This window comes from Tasmannia lanceolata, unplaced genomic scaffold (assembly GCF_043159265.1).
Source record: "Tasmannia lanceolata isolate RefF3 unplaced genomic scaffold, GAP_Taslan_0.1 ptg000005l, whole genome shotgun sequence".
Lineage (NCBI taxonomy): Eukaryota > Viridiplantae > Streptophyta > Magnoliopsida > Canellales > Winteraceae > Tasmannia > Tasmannia lanceolata.
In genome coordinates, this window is record NW_027518682.1 from 21097641 (window position 1) to 21114222 (window position 16582).

General features: G+C 36.4%; 1 pseudogene across 1 annotated transcript; it reads left to right on the plus strand.

Moving 5' to 3' along the window:
• The first annotated feature begins 780 nt into the window (after positions 1 to 780).
• Positions 781 to 16366, plus strand: LOC143877927 (protein FIP1-like; annotated as a pseudogene). Its single transcript, XR_013250837.1, has 14 exons — positions 781 to 977; positions 1998 to 2089; positions 2268 to 2372; positions 4074 to 4123; positions 7413 to 7479; positions 9476 to 9548; positions 11533 to 11588; positions 11740 to 11836; positions 13595 to 13679; positions 13844 to 13906; positions 14545 to 14604; positions 15196 to 15288; positions 15607 to 15669; positions 15792 to 16366. The product of XR_013250837.1 is annotated as a protein FIP1-like (transcript).
• Positions 16367 to 16582: the final 216 nt, after the last annotated feature.

The window sequence follows — 16582 nt, forward strand, 5'->3', positions numbered from 1 at the left end:
TCGGAATTTTTGTCAATTTCGGCGAAATTTGCAAAAAAATATTAATTTTTTATTCCTTTGGCCCAAAAAATCCACGTTTCGTGGGTCTTTATTGAAATTCTAACAAAATTTTGGGATTTCGGCTGAAATTTCGGTTTCCGCTGGGTCTAAAATTACCCCCGAAACCGAAATTTAAAACCTTGTTTATGACAGCACGGAAATTGTAAAAATGAATGCACTTTGGTGATGAGTAAAGAATGGAGGTGCCCTTCGATTTAGACTTCCTAAGAGGAAATTTTTATCTCTCCTCTCTTTTACAATAAAGCTGAACCGTTGATATTTTTACAAGAGATATCCGATCGGCATGGGCCAAGGCCACTTGGTTAGCCTCATGATGCTCTACTACTCCAACGGTCTGGATTGAGTAAATATTGGAGACCTTATAATCTACGGTCACCATTGATCCCTTGTGAGTAGTCCTCCTCCTCCATCCGCGCGGAACATGCACTTTGACCTAATCGCCATCAACATGCCCTCGCTGCACACCTGATTTGGCTCAAACCAAAAGGAAGATCGATATATTATATCCATTTATCTTCCCTGGTCCCCCCCCTTCTAGTGTAAACAGAGCAGTCATAACTCATAAATACACTAGAGGGGGTGGTCCAGGGAAGTTTAGGAGACGAATAATCAACACTAAAGTGGGTGGTCCAGGGAAGATCATGAGGCGAATAATCACTTACCGACGAAACTCGTATAAATAAAAGAGACAGCTGGCAGAACAAAACAAGGGGACAACGGTAGCGTATCAGTGACTTCCTATGAAGTAACGACGTTGGGAAGTTTTTCAAGGGGAACAGAGAGATCAACATGATATAAAACACGCTCCTTCACTTACAAGCGTTTTGGGCTCTGCTTGTGAAACAAAATTCAGTGTAGAAACCCTAGAAAATGTCTCACGACAGACGTCCTCTTTCTACCTCCGTCGAAGACAATCTGTAAGATTTCTTTGCCTTATTTTTCTACCATTTCGACTTACAGGTAGGAGTCTAACTGAGATTTGGGAACCCTAGCCCTCTTTTACTGATTCCTGATCCTTTACTGGTAGTTTATTTTCCAATAGCATAATTTTATCGGAGAGATTTATCTCTGTTTTGATTCGTGATTTTTTTTTTTGATTTGTAAATGTTCGATCTTCGATGATTTGTGAAGAATTCTTTCTGTTGGTTTGGCAATTGAAAGAGTTTAGTATACAGATTGGAAGCCTTTAATCCTTTCGAATTTGGCAGGATTTTGTAAAGTGATGTGTGCTGATATATGATAGAGGTTGTTACCAGTCCTATTTTTTCTTTCTGATTTTTTTATTTTTTTAAAAAAATTTTAGACTTTATTTTATTCGGTTTGTAGCCAGGTAGATGATTTCTGTGGCTTTTTTTTAATAGCTACAATAGCGAATTAACAACTATCTAGCTGTAGTTAGGGTTTGGCACCATTTCAAGCCTGTTTATTCCTAGGTCAAGAGGTATTCGTGAACTTGCGTAATGTGCTATTGTTTTTCCCCCTAGTATTACTGTTCTCTCACTGGAAGAAAATGATCCATGTAGACGAACCCAACTAGTGTCAGGATTAGACTTAGTCAATTTTCTAAAGGATTCATTAGACAACCCCAGCTAGTTTGGGACAAAGGCTTAGTTGAGTTGAGTTGAGTTGAGTTGTGTACTGTTCTCTCACTCTTTATGTATTCCATCCCAAAGAGTTAAAAAACCAGTGCTCCCTTCCTACGAATTTGAAACGCTACATGACAAGAAAATTAATATAACATTTTTTTCCTTATTATCTTGATTCTTGGGATAGTATACTTTTAAAATTATTTTCTTACCCTTAAATTATATTTCTCTAAAATTTAAATTGATACTCACGGCCTAACTCATTGCAAATTTAGTATGTTTCTTGAAATTCCATCACTGTAGACATGGCTTACCACCACTGATGGAAGCATTACCATTTTGCTTTTCTAGGTTTCTTGACATATTGCATGAGGCTCCTCTATCTGGTCATCGGCAGCCTACGAGCACTCTTGGGAGTGTTTTGTATTGTTTTCTACTGGCAAGTATAAACTATGCTCTATGATCTGTCCCGCATTGCATGAAGGGCCAACCATGATTTTCCTAATTCATTTGGAATAAACATTATCAATAATGCTTGTGATAGAAAGTTTGTGTGAGATGATTGCATCATTTCTCATTAAGGAAAATAAAGGGCTCATAGTTATTCTCATTTCTAGGCAGGTTATGCTATTGTTGCTGCTGCAGCTCCCTGGTTATTTTTCCCAATACCCAGATTGGTTCCGTCATTGCTCTGTAGTTGCAGTGTCATTCTTTTGTTAATTACAGGTCTTTACTCGTACCTCATCTCCTTAAGGCGTACTGTTTCGGTCTTTGTTCTAATAGTGAAGGAATTGCTTAAAACGCCCAGCTGTGTGTTCCTTTTGTATGGATTATCTCGTATGTAGTCTGGTCCTCGGTCAAAGAAAAAGCAGAAGTTTTAACACCATTATATACTTTGTCACCATTATATGCTTTGTCGTGTTTGTTTCACAACATTTTTCTATATGTATTTAACAGCATATTATTTTTCTATAAATTTTTTTTCTAAAATGTTCAATTTTGTTTTTGTTTTAGGTATTAAATAATGTGGTGCATATATTGCAATTTATGTGTACTTCATAATAGGCATATATTATCATATTACATTAAAATGTAGTGTGAAGATATACAAATTCATAATATATGCGCTCCCGAGGGGGGGTGCATTGGGGGAAATGCAGTCTCCCCGCTTACATTTCCAATGGGGTGCATTGTCCATCCCAACAAGATGGCGTCACACTTCCAACAGAGGGAGATAGCATTTCCAGCTTGCATCTGATTCCTATATGCCTCATAGTTTCAGAGTCGGCTTCCCACCTTAAGTTGGTGGATCTGACTTTAGAGATTAAAATACACCCCATAAACCAATCCTCACACTATTAGTGAGGAAAATTTATCAAGGCAACTGAAAACTAATGTATATCTCTAAACTCAATATACGCTTTTCTCCAAAAGAATTTGCCTCTCTATGGTAATGAAGGAAAGAAACCTGTAAACACCAAATACAACATATTTTTAATAACGACTTGTTTGGGAAATTTGTCTATAGAAGTTAATGAATTGTGCTTTTCTTATAAATTATATATATATATATATATATTTATTTATTTATTTATATTATTATTCTTGGCCCATGTGCATGGGTGTAAACTGGTGGGCCCCACCCCATCAAAACATTAGGTGCAAAATGGTGGGCCCCATGCTATGCATGGCTTTGGCTGGAGATGGGCCCTCTCCCATATAAATGAGGTGTAAAAATGGTGTGCCATACTCTATGCATGATTTGGGTGGAGATGGTAGGCCCACCTCATCAAAACTTGAGATGTAAAATGGTGGTCTCGACCCCATCAAAACATGAGGTATTAATTGGTAGGTCCCACCCATGCTGCATGGGAATAAATTAGCGGGCCACTCCACATCAAAACATGAGGTGCAAAATTGTGGGACCCACGCAATGCATGGGTCTAGGTGGCGATGGTGGGATGCACCCATCAAAGATGAGGCGTAAAATGGTGGGCCTCATCCTAGAAAGAATGAGGTGTAAAATGGCGAGCCCTAGCCTACACATGGTTTGGGTGGAGATGGTGCCCCCATCCCTGATCAAAACATGAGGTGTAAAATGGTGGGCCCCACCCATGCTGTGCAAGCGGTGAAAAGAATCCATGGAAAAAAAAATCCAGGGTCTTCATAGGTTTACAATTTTCCTTGAAAACAGGATATTTTTTGTATTTTGGAAAATATTTCTGTGCAAAAAAATTTCCAATAAAAATGCTCCATGTGAAAAAGTTTTCCAATAAAAAATTTCCATGGAAAGAAAACAGATGACAATGGAAAGAAACACGTTTAGTATATTTATATATTTATAAAAAAATTACAAAAATGTTTATAATCACGGCATGTTATTTAGGTCATATTGATTGTGGTTTTAGTATGATGTACCTTTTGCAGGCGTCTTTCAACAATATCTGGTCTACCAGGTTAGAAAAGTGCGGTTGCAGGTAATCCTTATTAATTTGCTTAATCAATGCTTTTCTTGTTCTCACAGAACTTGCATTTTGTTTCAAACTTTGGCCTGTTGAATGTGTTCACTGACATGAAATATGTGTGGTAGAAAATTTGAAATGCTTTTGAAGCACATCATAAAATTCAAGTAGTAGGTTATTTAATCTTTTCATTTTTTAGGAGCACAAGTATACATGGAGAAATGGTGGTGATGTAGGACGAATCACCAAAATCACACAATTCTGAAATTTCAGCAACTCACAAAGAAGGTGATTCAGTTCCTATGTGCAAAATCTCACCAGGTCTCAAAACAATAGCAATATGCCTATGAGAAAGATTGTGGATCTTAAAGAGGGCTTTTGGCTAGGTTTAGAGGTGTGCGAAAAAATATAGGGTAGTTACAGACATATGCGGGAAGGTGTATACTGTTGTAGTAAGAAATATGGGTGAAAACGATGGGTTAAAATTAGGGTTTTGGATTGTAAAATGTGTGATTAGCTTGGGAAATATTTCTACTATGGTTAATGTAGTATGCCGGGAAAGTGCAGACGTATGCCAAGAAGCTGCGGGGAAGGGTTTTGTGCAAGATTATGGAAAACAGGATTTATGCTGAGATGGAATGGGTAAATAAAGAAGAGAAATTGGGGTTTTGAGGTTTTATGCAAGGAGGAAAGAATATTTCCAGTTTCTGGGCATATTGTTTTTGTAGAGAAAACCAAGAAAAGAATCAAGAAAATATGTGAAATATAGATTGCAAGCAATAAAGAAATAAAAATCTTATCTCCAGGCATCCCACCAAGTGTTTTCTTTGGCATCTCATCAAAGAAGCTCTGGCATCTGAACAAAGATGAAAAAGATTATACTAGAATCACACCAGCAATCCCGTATCTTCACACCAAGGGAATCCTGTTAACTTACTAACTTCTCCAAAAGCTTAAGCTGTTGGAGAAAGGCGTTATTTATCTTTTATACTTTAACACTCCCCCGCACGTGTGGCCCACTTGGCAAACACGTGGCACATGTGGTCTCACTTTGGACCGACCATCGCATGTGGATTTTCGCTATCCGGGAGGTTTGAACTCGAGACCTTTAGCTCTGATACCATGTTAACTTACCAACTTCTCCAAAAGCTTAAGCTGTTGGAGAAAGGCGTTATTTATCTTTTATACTTTAACAAATCCTAGCTTGGGAAATATTTCTACTATGGTTAATGTAGTATGCCAGGAAAGTGCAGACATATGCCAAGAAGCTGCGGGGAAGGGTTTTGTGCAAGATTAAGGAAAACAGGATTTATGCTGAGACGGGATGGGTAAATCAAGAAGAGAAATTGGAGTTTTGAGGTTTTATGCAAGGAGGAAAGAATATTTCCAGTTTCAGGCATATTGTTTTTGTAGAGAATACCAAGAAAAGAAGCAAGAAAATATGAGAAACATAGATTGCAAGCAATAAAGAAATAAAAATCTTTTCTCCAGGCATCCCACCAAGTGTTTTCTTTGGCATCTCATCAAAGAAGCTTTGGCATCTTAACAAAGATGAAAAAGATTATACTAGAATCACACTAGCAATCCCGAATCTTCACACCGAGGGAATCCTACCCATTGCACCCTAAAGAACAGACCCCACATCCACACAAGGGATATATATATTCAAATCTTTACCCATTCATCATTCCACAGTTTAGCATAGCATCCTCCATCGTAGCATCATTCATCCATAACATCCACCATAAAAGAAAAGTGCCGTGAGGCTTAAAGTAGTAAAAAAAGTGACATGAGGCTTACAATATGTAAGAAAAAGAAAACTAGAAAGTTCTAAAAACCCCAAACCAAAACCTAATACATTTGGATTAAGATTAATCCAACATGGACAATTGGTTAGAAAGATTAATCAATGGAGTTTAAACATTTTGTTATATTACTATATGTAAGACCTAGAAACTTAGTGATAATATAAAAAGTGTTGATGTTAATCCCATGTCTGATTTTTTTTCCTTACTAACATTTTAAGAAATTTGAATTTTGAGGATCCACAGTACTAGATCCTCGCCGAACTTGATCCTCTTCCTAGTACTCGGTAGCATAGCAGAGTGTTTAACCCCTTTATAGAGTTTGGAAGTAAATGAATTTTCATTAGCATTAACGATATTTGAATGACAAGTTTTTCCTTTATGTATTCTTTTAATTTGCATCTGTCCTATATGTATTCTTTTAATGCGCAACTGTTTTTTTATCCTCTTAGATGAATGCTTTTAACGAAAATTTGTCTTATCCTTTATTCATTGCAGCACAACTGCCACATATTCTTGTTATCATTTTACTCTGGTTCTATTGTTCTTTGTGCCATTTAGGTTTTCCTAGATATTTTCTTCTTTTATCCTGATGTTTTTTGGTGAATTGGTAATATATTTGGTTGCTATTTTGACTTGATTAATTATTTAAAGCTATGTAGTCTTTAGCAAGATTAAATCTTTCCTATAGCTGCCTGGGTAATCATCATTTTCACAGTTAAGGGCATTTGCTTCCCATTATATTATGCAGTTGCATCTTGTTCTTATATTTTAATGCCTCTCCTTTTCCTTTAAACAACTTATTCTTGACATGCTGATGTAGGATAGGGAAGAGAAATAGAAGAAAGGGGATGAGAAAGAAGAAGAGAATAGATGAGACAAGAAGAGAAGTATAGAAGAAGAATAGGGGAATAAGAAGAAGAATAAGTAGAGAAGAAGAGACGAAATTAGGGAGAAGTAGAAGAAGAATAGGAGAAGAGAAGAAGAGAGGGAAGAATAGGAGAAGAGAAGTGGAAGAGGAGAGGGAAGAATAGGAGAAGAGAAGTGGAAGAAGAGGGAAGAATAGGAGAAGAGAAGTGGAAGAAGAGGGAAGAATAGAAATATGGGGGAGAAGCTCTCAATCAATTCAATTAATCATCAAAGTTATGATTCCTAATACAATGAGACCTATATATAGGCAATGTGGTGGAAATAAAATTCCATGAAAAATAGAAGTCCTAACAACTAGAAACATGGAAATAAATATCCTAGAATCTAAATGAAAATAAATTCCTAAACTAAATAACATGGAAATATAAGTCCTAATGGGCAAATATGCCACTTATTAGCCTAGTATTTGCATCACATGTTTTCCATGATGATTCTTTTCTCGCATTCCACATCCGTGAAACCATAATTGAATTATTATATTTGCTGAAATTTCAAGTCACATTACTATTTAACCTAGTCTTGGTTAAGTTCAGCTGATTAATAAAACGGGTACAAATGTGAGGTTGTAGGGTTATTACATGTTCAGCCAGAAACTCAAGCACATTATCCGTCTTCCTTTTGCCACTGTTGCATATGGTGCGTATTACTTAATTTTGCATGTCATTGTTTTCAATTATTTCATTTCTTTTATATGGATAGAGATATATCAGTTTCAAGTGTTCCCAAATGCAATTACTACAATATACTGGTAGGGTAAAGACTGTTGCAAGGTGTGCTCCTAGTAGAGGGATGATTGATTTGAATTGGAATTATTATGTCTGTCCTGGCTGGCCCATTTATGTAGAACATTGCCTGGGTTGTTTGACTATCTAGGCTAATTCCTAGAAGCCAATTTTTTCTTGATTTGTAAATTTGTTGATTTCACTTCTTCTTGTTGAGAAAAACAGATATATTGGACAAAGCTTGTCTCACTCTGTGTGGTTTTTTGACCCACTTTTTAGGTGTGTTTTAAACTTTCTAGTTATCTATAAAAAATATAAAAAAAGACTAGTTAATTTAATACTGATCCTATCCACTTCTGAGGAGTGACTAAATGGTTTAAGACCAACAATAGTATGTCATTTATGTTGAACATTGCCTGGTCATGGCAGTAACAACCATAGATGTGGTAGAGGTTGTGGCCGTGCTTGCGGACGTCCCACATGCACTTTCTATAACATTATTGGACATGCGAGAGACCACTGCTACAACCTCCATGGGTATCCGAGTGATCGTTCTCTAGCTGCCCATGCTGCAACCTCTAATTTTGTTGTCGAGCCTTCCAGTGCCAATTCTACTACCACAGAGATGCATCGTGACATCGAATCTCTACATGATCAGCTAACCAGGCTGTTTGACATGTTTGTCCATGTTGATCCTTCCCATGTGTAGTCAAGTATCTCTAGCTTGTCGTTCCTTAATGTTATTTCTGGGTCTAGACCTCACACATGGGTCATTGACTTCGGTGCCTTTGACCGTATATCTGGTGACTCCCACCAATTTGTCTCTTGTTCATCATTCTTTTACTAGATGTGCTCGTTTTGTTGATGAGTCTTTTACCCGTCTCATGCGTTGGTAGTGTTCATGTTTCACCTTTTTACCCCTTTCACATGTTGCACGTGTCTTATCTTTCATCTAACTTGTTGTTTACTAGTAGCCTATGTTACATGGATTCTTCTGAATGGGTGAAGAATCCATGTCGGACACGTCTTGGATTCCGATACTTTAGGATTCACATAAACCTTTCTCGGTCTCTTTTAATTTTTTTTTTCTGAATACTTCTACGACAACCTCACAATTACTGCATGTTTTAAGTTTTATACATCCTATAGTAAGTTTTTTATATTTTTATAAGAAAATAAAACATTATATTTACTCAGCATACAAATTTTTTTAATATATTATTTATTATAATTAAAATTTTAGAATTAATTAAAATATTTTGACGGATCTTTCTTTTTTGAGGTTTGCCGAATCCGATACTTGATACCCATGTCAGATTCCGACACTCAGTTCTCCTAATGATGCAACATAGCTAGCAGCATAACTAAATATTTAAATTGCTCCATCGTATTTTTCCATGTTATTGTCCTTCTCATAGCCCGATAATTGGGATTATTAGTGAGAGGGCCGTGAGTGCAGTGGCCTATTCCTTTTTGAAGCTGATCAGGACAGTCTTCTGCTTTTATTTCTTATCCTAGTTTGCATGTTTTTTACCCTCTCACATTTCTGGTTCAGTCATGCTCATTGGATACCATATGTCATCCATTTTCTTTTTTAGATCCAATCTTAAAGAGCAAGAGTTTTCAAACTCCCAGACTATGTGTTCAAATTTTTGTATTTATTCTACTTGAGATTTTTAAATTCTTGTTATATAAACTGATTTTAACTTACATCTAAAAAAAAAAAACTGATTTTAACTTAGAATTAATTTTACGTGTACCAATAAGATGGTTTTATACCTATAAAAAAGACACTTTTATCATTTTGTCATTATAAATTTGAAATCTATTTATGCTCTTCCTTGTTTAGGAATTTGTCTTTCTATGGTTGCAATGTTTAACACTACAACTTTGTTGTCACTATGTTGTAGGTACTGCTTTAATGCTACTTGTCATTGTTTGGCAACCACACATCAGTATTCTATCTGTCGGTACATTGCTAAGGTATCCCTACTACTTCACATAGGCTCTTCATACCTTGATTCGCGGAGGATGTAATTATTATGTTATTTATGCCTAACTATGTTACCGACACACCCCATTTGTTAGCATTTCACTTTCCAACTCGTGTATTGCGGTTATCCATCAATAAATCCTTAGGGTGATGATAAGTGCTTCCCCTTTTTTACTGTCGAACCTTTTTTTATGTCATAAAACCACTAAACGGGGGTTCCTGCCTTCCTGGTAAACAAATGGGGCACATTTATCATCGCCCTTTTCCTTATTGTCATTTTTTGTCTATGTTTATGTCAGACTCCATGAGAACTTGTTCTGTGTTACCTCCATGTGTCGATCTCTGGACTCTGTTAGCATGCCTGCCCCAAGAATAATTATGCCCAAGGCAATGTAAATGCATATCACCTGCATTTACCTTCATTCACGCATAAACAAATCATCCTACATTTCATTTTCTTGAAAATAAAGGCATGCTTGTATCCATTCAAAAAAAGAAAAGAAAAAGGAATCCTTTCCGGTGCGGCGCCATTTGTTCCCTTTTATGTGTGTTTTGTGTAGTACTGCATAAGAGATTGTTTGTTATTTTTTACTACACCATTTCTTTGTTTTTTTGATAACCCAGAATTTATCTTGGAACCCGACCGGGACCATAAATTTTATTGATATGATAAATGAGTACAAAGATACCACCTTACCTCCATATCCAAAAAACTATTACGAAAACATTACATGCTATGACTACTTGGGATGCCCAAGGAGTAACATCTCACAGCACCCCTAGCCAGCTTTGGAAGATCTTTCCACTGCCTGAACACCATATCATTCTTTTTCTCTTATGCAAAATTAACATGACGAAAACAGTGGGTAATGCAGTCCAATCTTCAAGCTGTAGGGTATATCCGTATATGATCCCAGGCCCCTCTCCCAAGAGGAAGTGTGTTGCTTGGAGTCCTCTGACCACCAGGTGGTGTTTATGGATGAAAAGAAACCATAGAATCAGTGGAGATGAAGTGTAGGGTGCATTTAGGACCATTGAGTGACTTAAAACATGATGTCTCATGGTGTTAGTTAGAGATTTCTTCATATTAAGTTTGCTGACTTGATTTATGGGAATTAAGAATTGGTAATGAAAAGAGATTGAAGTTAGAATCTGAAAAGATTTCTAAATTGAACTCCAATATACCTATTTAGGCAAACTGAGTTCAGGTCGTCCTGGATGGCTTTATTAGTGATGAAGATGGTGCACGTTGCTTTTTTCGTTCTGATAACTATACCCTCTTTGGTCCTCCTGTTGTGGAGTCTGCTAACTCTATTACGTGTTAAGTACTAATAAGTTCCTTGAAGATTAACAGATGTATTACAAGAGCATCTTAATCTGTTTTCTGTAGTGTTCTTTTCATCATAGTAGTACAAAAACTGACATTGCTGACACTCCCGGGCATCATTGTCGATTGGAGATGCTTTCAACGCTCTTGTAAAGTCTTCTATTTAGTTCTTTGTGTATTTTTTGTCCATGGCATTTTTTTCTCGTCTATAAGACAAATAGAAAAAAGAAGTATATGATAACATATGTAATAATATGCTTACTCTACTAGTGACAATCCAAGATTGAAACCACAGCTTAAATGTTGCAACACTTGGTTCACAATCAATAGGTCAAAGGCCCAACCCCTAGTTAGTGTATACTTAGCATGTAAGCATATTTTTTGATATTTATAAGTCATCATGTTTGGGTAAGTCCAAGTCCCAGCTGAATCACTATTCAACCTCATAGGATCCACAACTCAAGTCTTGAGTACAGTCCTGATTTTTGAACATTGAGTGATCATTATACATGTACAGCCGCTGATTAAGGGGGAGGAGTGCCATTTCTCCGTAATCCATGTATTCTAGTTCTTGTTGCTTATTGAAATCTTGGTCATGATGGTACCAATTATCATTGCTTACGGCCATTTTTTGTTGTCAAGTGCAGGATAATCATGTTTATCGAAGTCGTATGCGCTGGATCTTTTATGAGTTTATATATTGGTAAGCATGCAAATCATGGTTTATCTTAGGGAATCATATATATTTTTTGAATGGCAAAATCTTAGGGAATCATATTGGTACAATATAATATGCTTTCTTCTTTTTATCAATAAAGTTGTTATAAAAAATGTATGTATCTTGGAGCTTGCAGGGTGTGTCCATCAGTACAATTCACTGGACAATCAACCTGATGTTTTGAAGTCATTGTATTCTGCATTACAGCCATCAAGTTCTTTGGAAGACTTGAGGTAAGGGTTTATATCTATTCGGGTAAAGTTTTTGGGGCTTTTCACATATCATTTTCAACTTCATCTTTATCATCTATAACTAATGTATGCTGCCAGTTATTGAAGAAACATATTTCATTTATTTATTTTGTATTCTTTTGAAACTCCAGTGATGCAATCTCTTGTGAGAAATTTTGTTATCATTTAAAATGAAACAACTTTCTCGTGGGACCCACATAATGTCAACTCTATTTCTGCATCTCTTCATTTGGATGTGACTACCTTGTAGAACATATTGCCTACCAAAGAAAGATGATAGGATTTATGACCTCACGCAACAGTTCAACCACATGAAATAATTTCATATTAAAGGCATTGTATGAGTAAATAGTTTACTATTGGAAAGTTGATGCAAGAAAACTCAAAGGGAGTGAATATAAGATCTTTGGGGAAGAAGACTCTTAGGTATGAATCTCATATTTCATATTCAAGAAAAGGTTTAGATTAAAGAAACCAAAGTTACTGGAAATTCCCTCGAAAGTTGGGAAGCGCACAGGGAAGCGCATTTCAGAAGCGGAAAACACCTTGCTTCACAGAAATTGGGGTAGCACGTTTCCAAAATGCACGGAAAGCGCATTCCCCAATTTGGGAATCACTCAGGAAGCGCATTTCCCTAAATTGCCCTATTTTTTGCTCTTGCCTTATTCTTTGTGATCTCTTGTTTGATAGAGTGAGAAAATGAGAGAATTCAGAGGACATGAGTGAGGAGATGATGCTGAGTGGCTGAAAACAGGGAAAGGAAAACTTTATTTTGATAGAGTTCTTTTCCCTATTTTTCAGCCACTCATATCCTCACTCGTGCCCTTTCAATTCTCTCACTCAAACTGCCTTATAGATAGGTATGTTGGTCAAACCGTAAAAATACCGTTAATTCTATGAATGCCTCTCCTGAAAGCTCTCAGGAATGTTCAGCGTACTCATATGCCACTTCTATCGTTCTATTTACTAGGGAACCTCATTAGTCACATCAATCTGACTTCTATGTGGTGTTTTAATGGTCACCTAGAAGGCTAGAATATTATTAAACTGCCTTCAGTCATTTTTTGGAAAACCTAAATAATTCCATAAGTTCTGTATACATGACTCAAACTGAGATCTCATTTGGAATATGTCTTGCGGAGCCTCATAAAACCATGTGTGCTCATAACTGGAAAAGTCATTGAGAGGGAGAAATGAGAATGTAGCCGCCAGTGGGCAAATGGGAGTAAAAATTAGACAAAAATATTAAATACGAGGATATGAAAAACTAGAACTAAAATATGCCCTCTTGTTTGATTAGAAAGCTGGAGTGGGCCTGGGAGATACTAATAAGTGATGCAGTTCATTTGTTTTCTGTTTCAATATTCTTATTCCCAAACTGCCTTTATTCTGTATTCTTTTACTCTCATCCTAGGTGTGCTTATTTAAATGTCTGCTTTATTGTGATATCACAATCTAAGCTAATGAATAATGTGTACAACTGTACAACTTAGATCCATAAGTTTTTTCTTACCTTTCGAAAAACTTGTACACCATGAAGGATTGATGGTAACATAGAATTTTTTAATGATTACTTGTTTTCCTACAATGGGGGAGAAAATCCAGATGCAAGATCTGCTGCCCATTTGCCCAAGATGATGTTTTCCTTGATAGTTTCCATGAAACTAGCGTAAATCTGCGACAGTCTTAATGGTTTACTAAAAGACTTGATGCTATACTTCTAAAAACTTGGTTCAACAGGTATCATGATGGTGGTCGTCTTTCCGATCAGCAAATGGCTTTGTTGCAATATCAGAGAGAAAATCTTCATTATTTGAGTGAGGAGGTATGTTCTTATTCAACATATACCAAGTGACTAGTGTTGAAATTGGCCGTAGGATGCTTTTTTCTTGGTCATAGGATGCTTGTTTACTGCTAATGCTTGTTTGATTGTCCAATCCATAGCATCAGATATACCAATTAATCTGGTGTTAGAAGTCTTGACTGCAGGTTCTTCGTTTACAAGAATGCTTAAGCAAATATGAAAGGTCTGATGATGGAAGCACACCTCAGGTAAGGATCATAGTATTCTCTGCATAAATTCCCACGTAAAATTTTACTGTGGAATACAAAATTTACTATGCCATTTGGTTGTGTTAATACTTGTTGTCACCGTGTTTCTGTAATCCCACTTAGCCTTTTGTTTCTGTAATCTCAATTTGCATTTGTTGACCTCATTTCAGGCATCTTCTGCTCTGTACTTGTGACGTGCAATATATAGCATCATAGTGCTGAAAAATTCTTTGGAGCTTTTGTGTTGTTCTCAATGTTGTGACATGTTTATTACGGCATGAAACTACTAGCAACTTTTTTGGAACTTTGCCTTTTCTCCAAGTTTTGAGTGTGCACAAAAGTCACTTCATGTTCGCAGAAAATGCATGCATGCCAAGAAAACGCGTGTGGACATATTGATATGAAATTTATAATTATACACGACTTCAAAGTGCAAGTTTGACCTTAGTTTCTCTAATTGTAAAATCACCTTCTCAAATTCAATTGAACCTTTCTGCATTAATTTTCAAGTTTTAATAAAAAAATGTCTTTTTATACCGCACTGTATTAGCTTTGTTGAGAAAGATTAATTTAAATATTGAGTACATGTATTCATAAAAAATGTACAACTAACAGGTGCGTGTTGCATCTATTTGCAGGTGGATCTTGCCCATCTATTAGCAGCACGTGATCAAGAACTACGAGCGCTCTCTGCTGAGGTAATATTTGTTTATGCTACCTGAGTGCTCTTGTCTTTATAAACTAGAAATATCTAGTAATATTCCAATTTCCACATCTTATTTTGAGGTGACATTTTTTTATGAAGTTAATTCAATTTTATTTTCTCAGATTGTTTCTCATTAGATATGTAAATTACCACGAGTACTTTTTGTCAGTGGCCACACATATGTATGTATGTATGTATGTATGTATGTACAACCATCCATTACTGGCTCTTGATTAGATGAGTAAAAAACTAGGATTGCTGAATCAGATTGATTTTTTGGGTCATGAGCTGTCCAAGGTGGGCGCACCAAATGGATCTTATTATGACAATAGCATTTTATCCACAACACTAAATATCTTGGGCATCCTTTGTCACTCCGGAATTCATTTTCTTCTCCGCCTTCTTCAGGTCCACCTCTACTGGTCCTCCGGCTACGGAGAAAACCCCAAATTGTAGGGATTTTATAGGGATTTTCTCGGGTCAGCTTAGTGGGCAATGGAGGGATAAAGGAATAAAGAATGTGGGGCCCTTAAATTTTTTTTAATGATAAAATGATCAGTAAAAAAAAAATTGGACATTGCAGATGAACCAAATGCAGTCAGAGCTACATCTTGCCCGTGATTTGATTGCAGAGCGTGACTCTGAGGTACAGCGCATCCGCACAACAACTAATCAGGTATTCTCGTGCCATCGTGTTTTGTACCTATGTTACATACTCCATTTCGTATTGTCTTATTTTTTTAGTTTCCTTTTTCTTATTGTTTCTTGAAAATTTTCTATCTTAAAACTCTTTCTTAGAGCATTAGTACTCAAAACTGCAAGTTATTGAGTTTAAAAAATTGTTTATCCACATAATAATCTACTGTTTTCAGAAGTCTTAAAATTTGCTGTTCTTGAGTTTAAAAATTGGTTTATTCACAGTCTGGCACTATAACGTATGTTGGTCAAATTCACCAGTTCTGAATTTTTTGTTTTTGGTTCAAATGGTGAACAGTATGTTCAAGAAAATGAAAGACTAAGGGCTATATTAGGGGAATGGAGCGCTCGAGCAGCAAAGGTACCTTGTTGCTTCATACTATTTTTCTGTAATTGAATCTCAATTAACTTCCTAAACTCATTGCTTAATTTTTCTTATCAAAATACTGTTTCTTCATTACAATCTTTTATGAACTTTTAAAGCTTGAGCGAGTGTTGGAGGCAGAACGATTATCAAATATGGAATTGCAGAAGAAAATATCAAAGCTTAGAGATCAACCGACCCAAATCATCTGAACACCATGGAGGTTAATCTGTCTACAAAATACATCTCCTGTGTTCATGTGTATAATTTTCCCCCTTTTGGAGTTGAAAGAAGACTACGGAATCCAAAGTGGTGCGCCTAATGATTCGTCGTGGGTTGAATCTCCAACACAATAGTTTGTAATTCATTAAGGTTGTGATGTAGGGAGGATCCCCCTAATGTTTAGAGCAAAGAAAAATGGCCTTTAATGCACGAGAAGTGCGTATTTAAAGTTGGGCATGTTTTGCTGCACTGAATAATCTTTTGTGGAAAAAAGTTATTCCCCTGGGCCTGTTTGGATGGGAGGAATTTTTTGAACAAGCTAGGAAAAGAAAAGCTCTTCCTTAATTTCATGGCTTTCCACTGTTTGATTACACAAGAAAAATGTAATTTTAACACTGCAGTTCCTGTACCTATATTTTTATGGTAGGAATGAGAAATTGAAGGGCGCCATATATTTTATGGCTTATATACACTTTGGTCTTTGGTGAGATGGTCCAATGGTTAGTTACAAAAATACTTTGGTGAGATGGTCCAATGCGTTGTTACAAAAATGGGGCATCTCTCTCTCTCTCTCTCTCTCTCTCTCTCTCTAATACAGTGGGTAGTCGCTACTGTGAATGGGTCGTGCTCCAAAAAAATTCCCTTGCTAGGTAATCCTAATAATCTAATTTGATTTTTTTTATGTAGA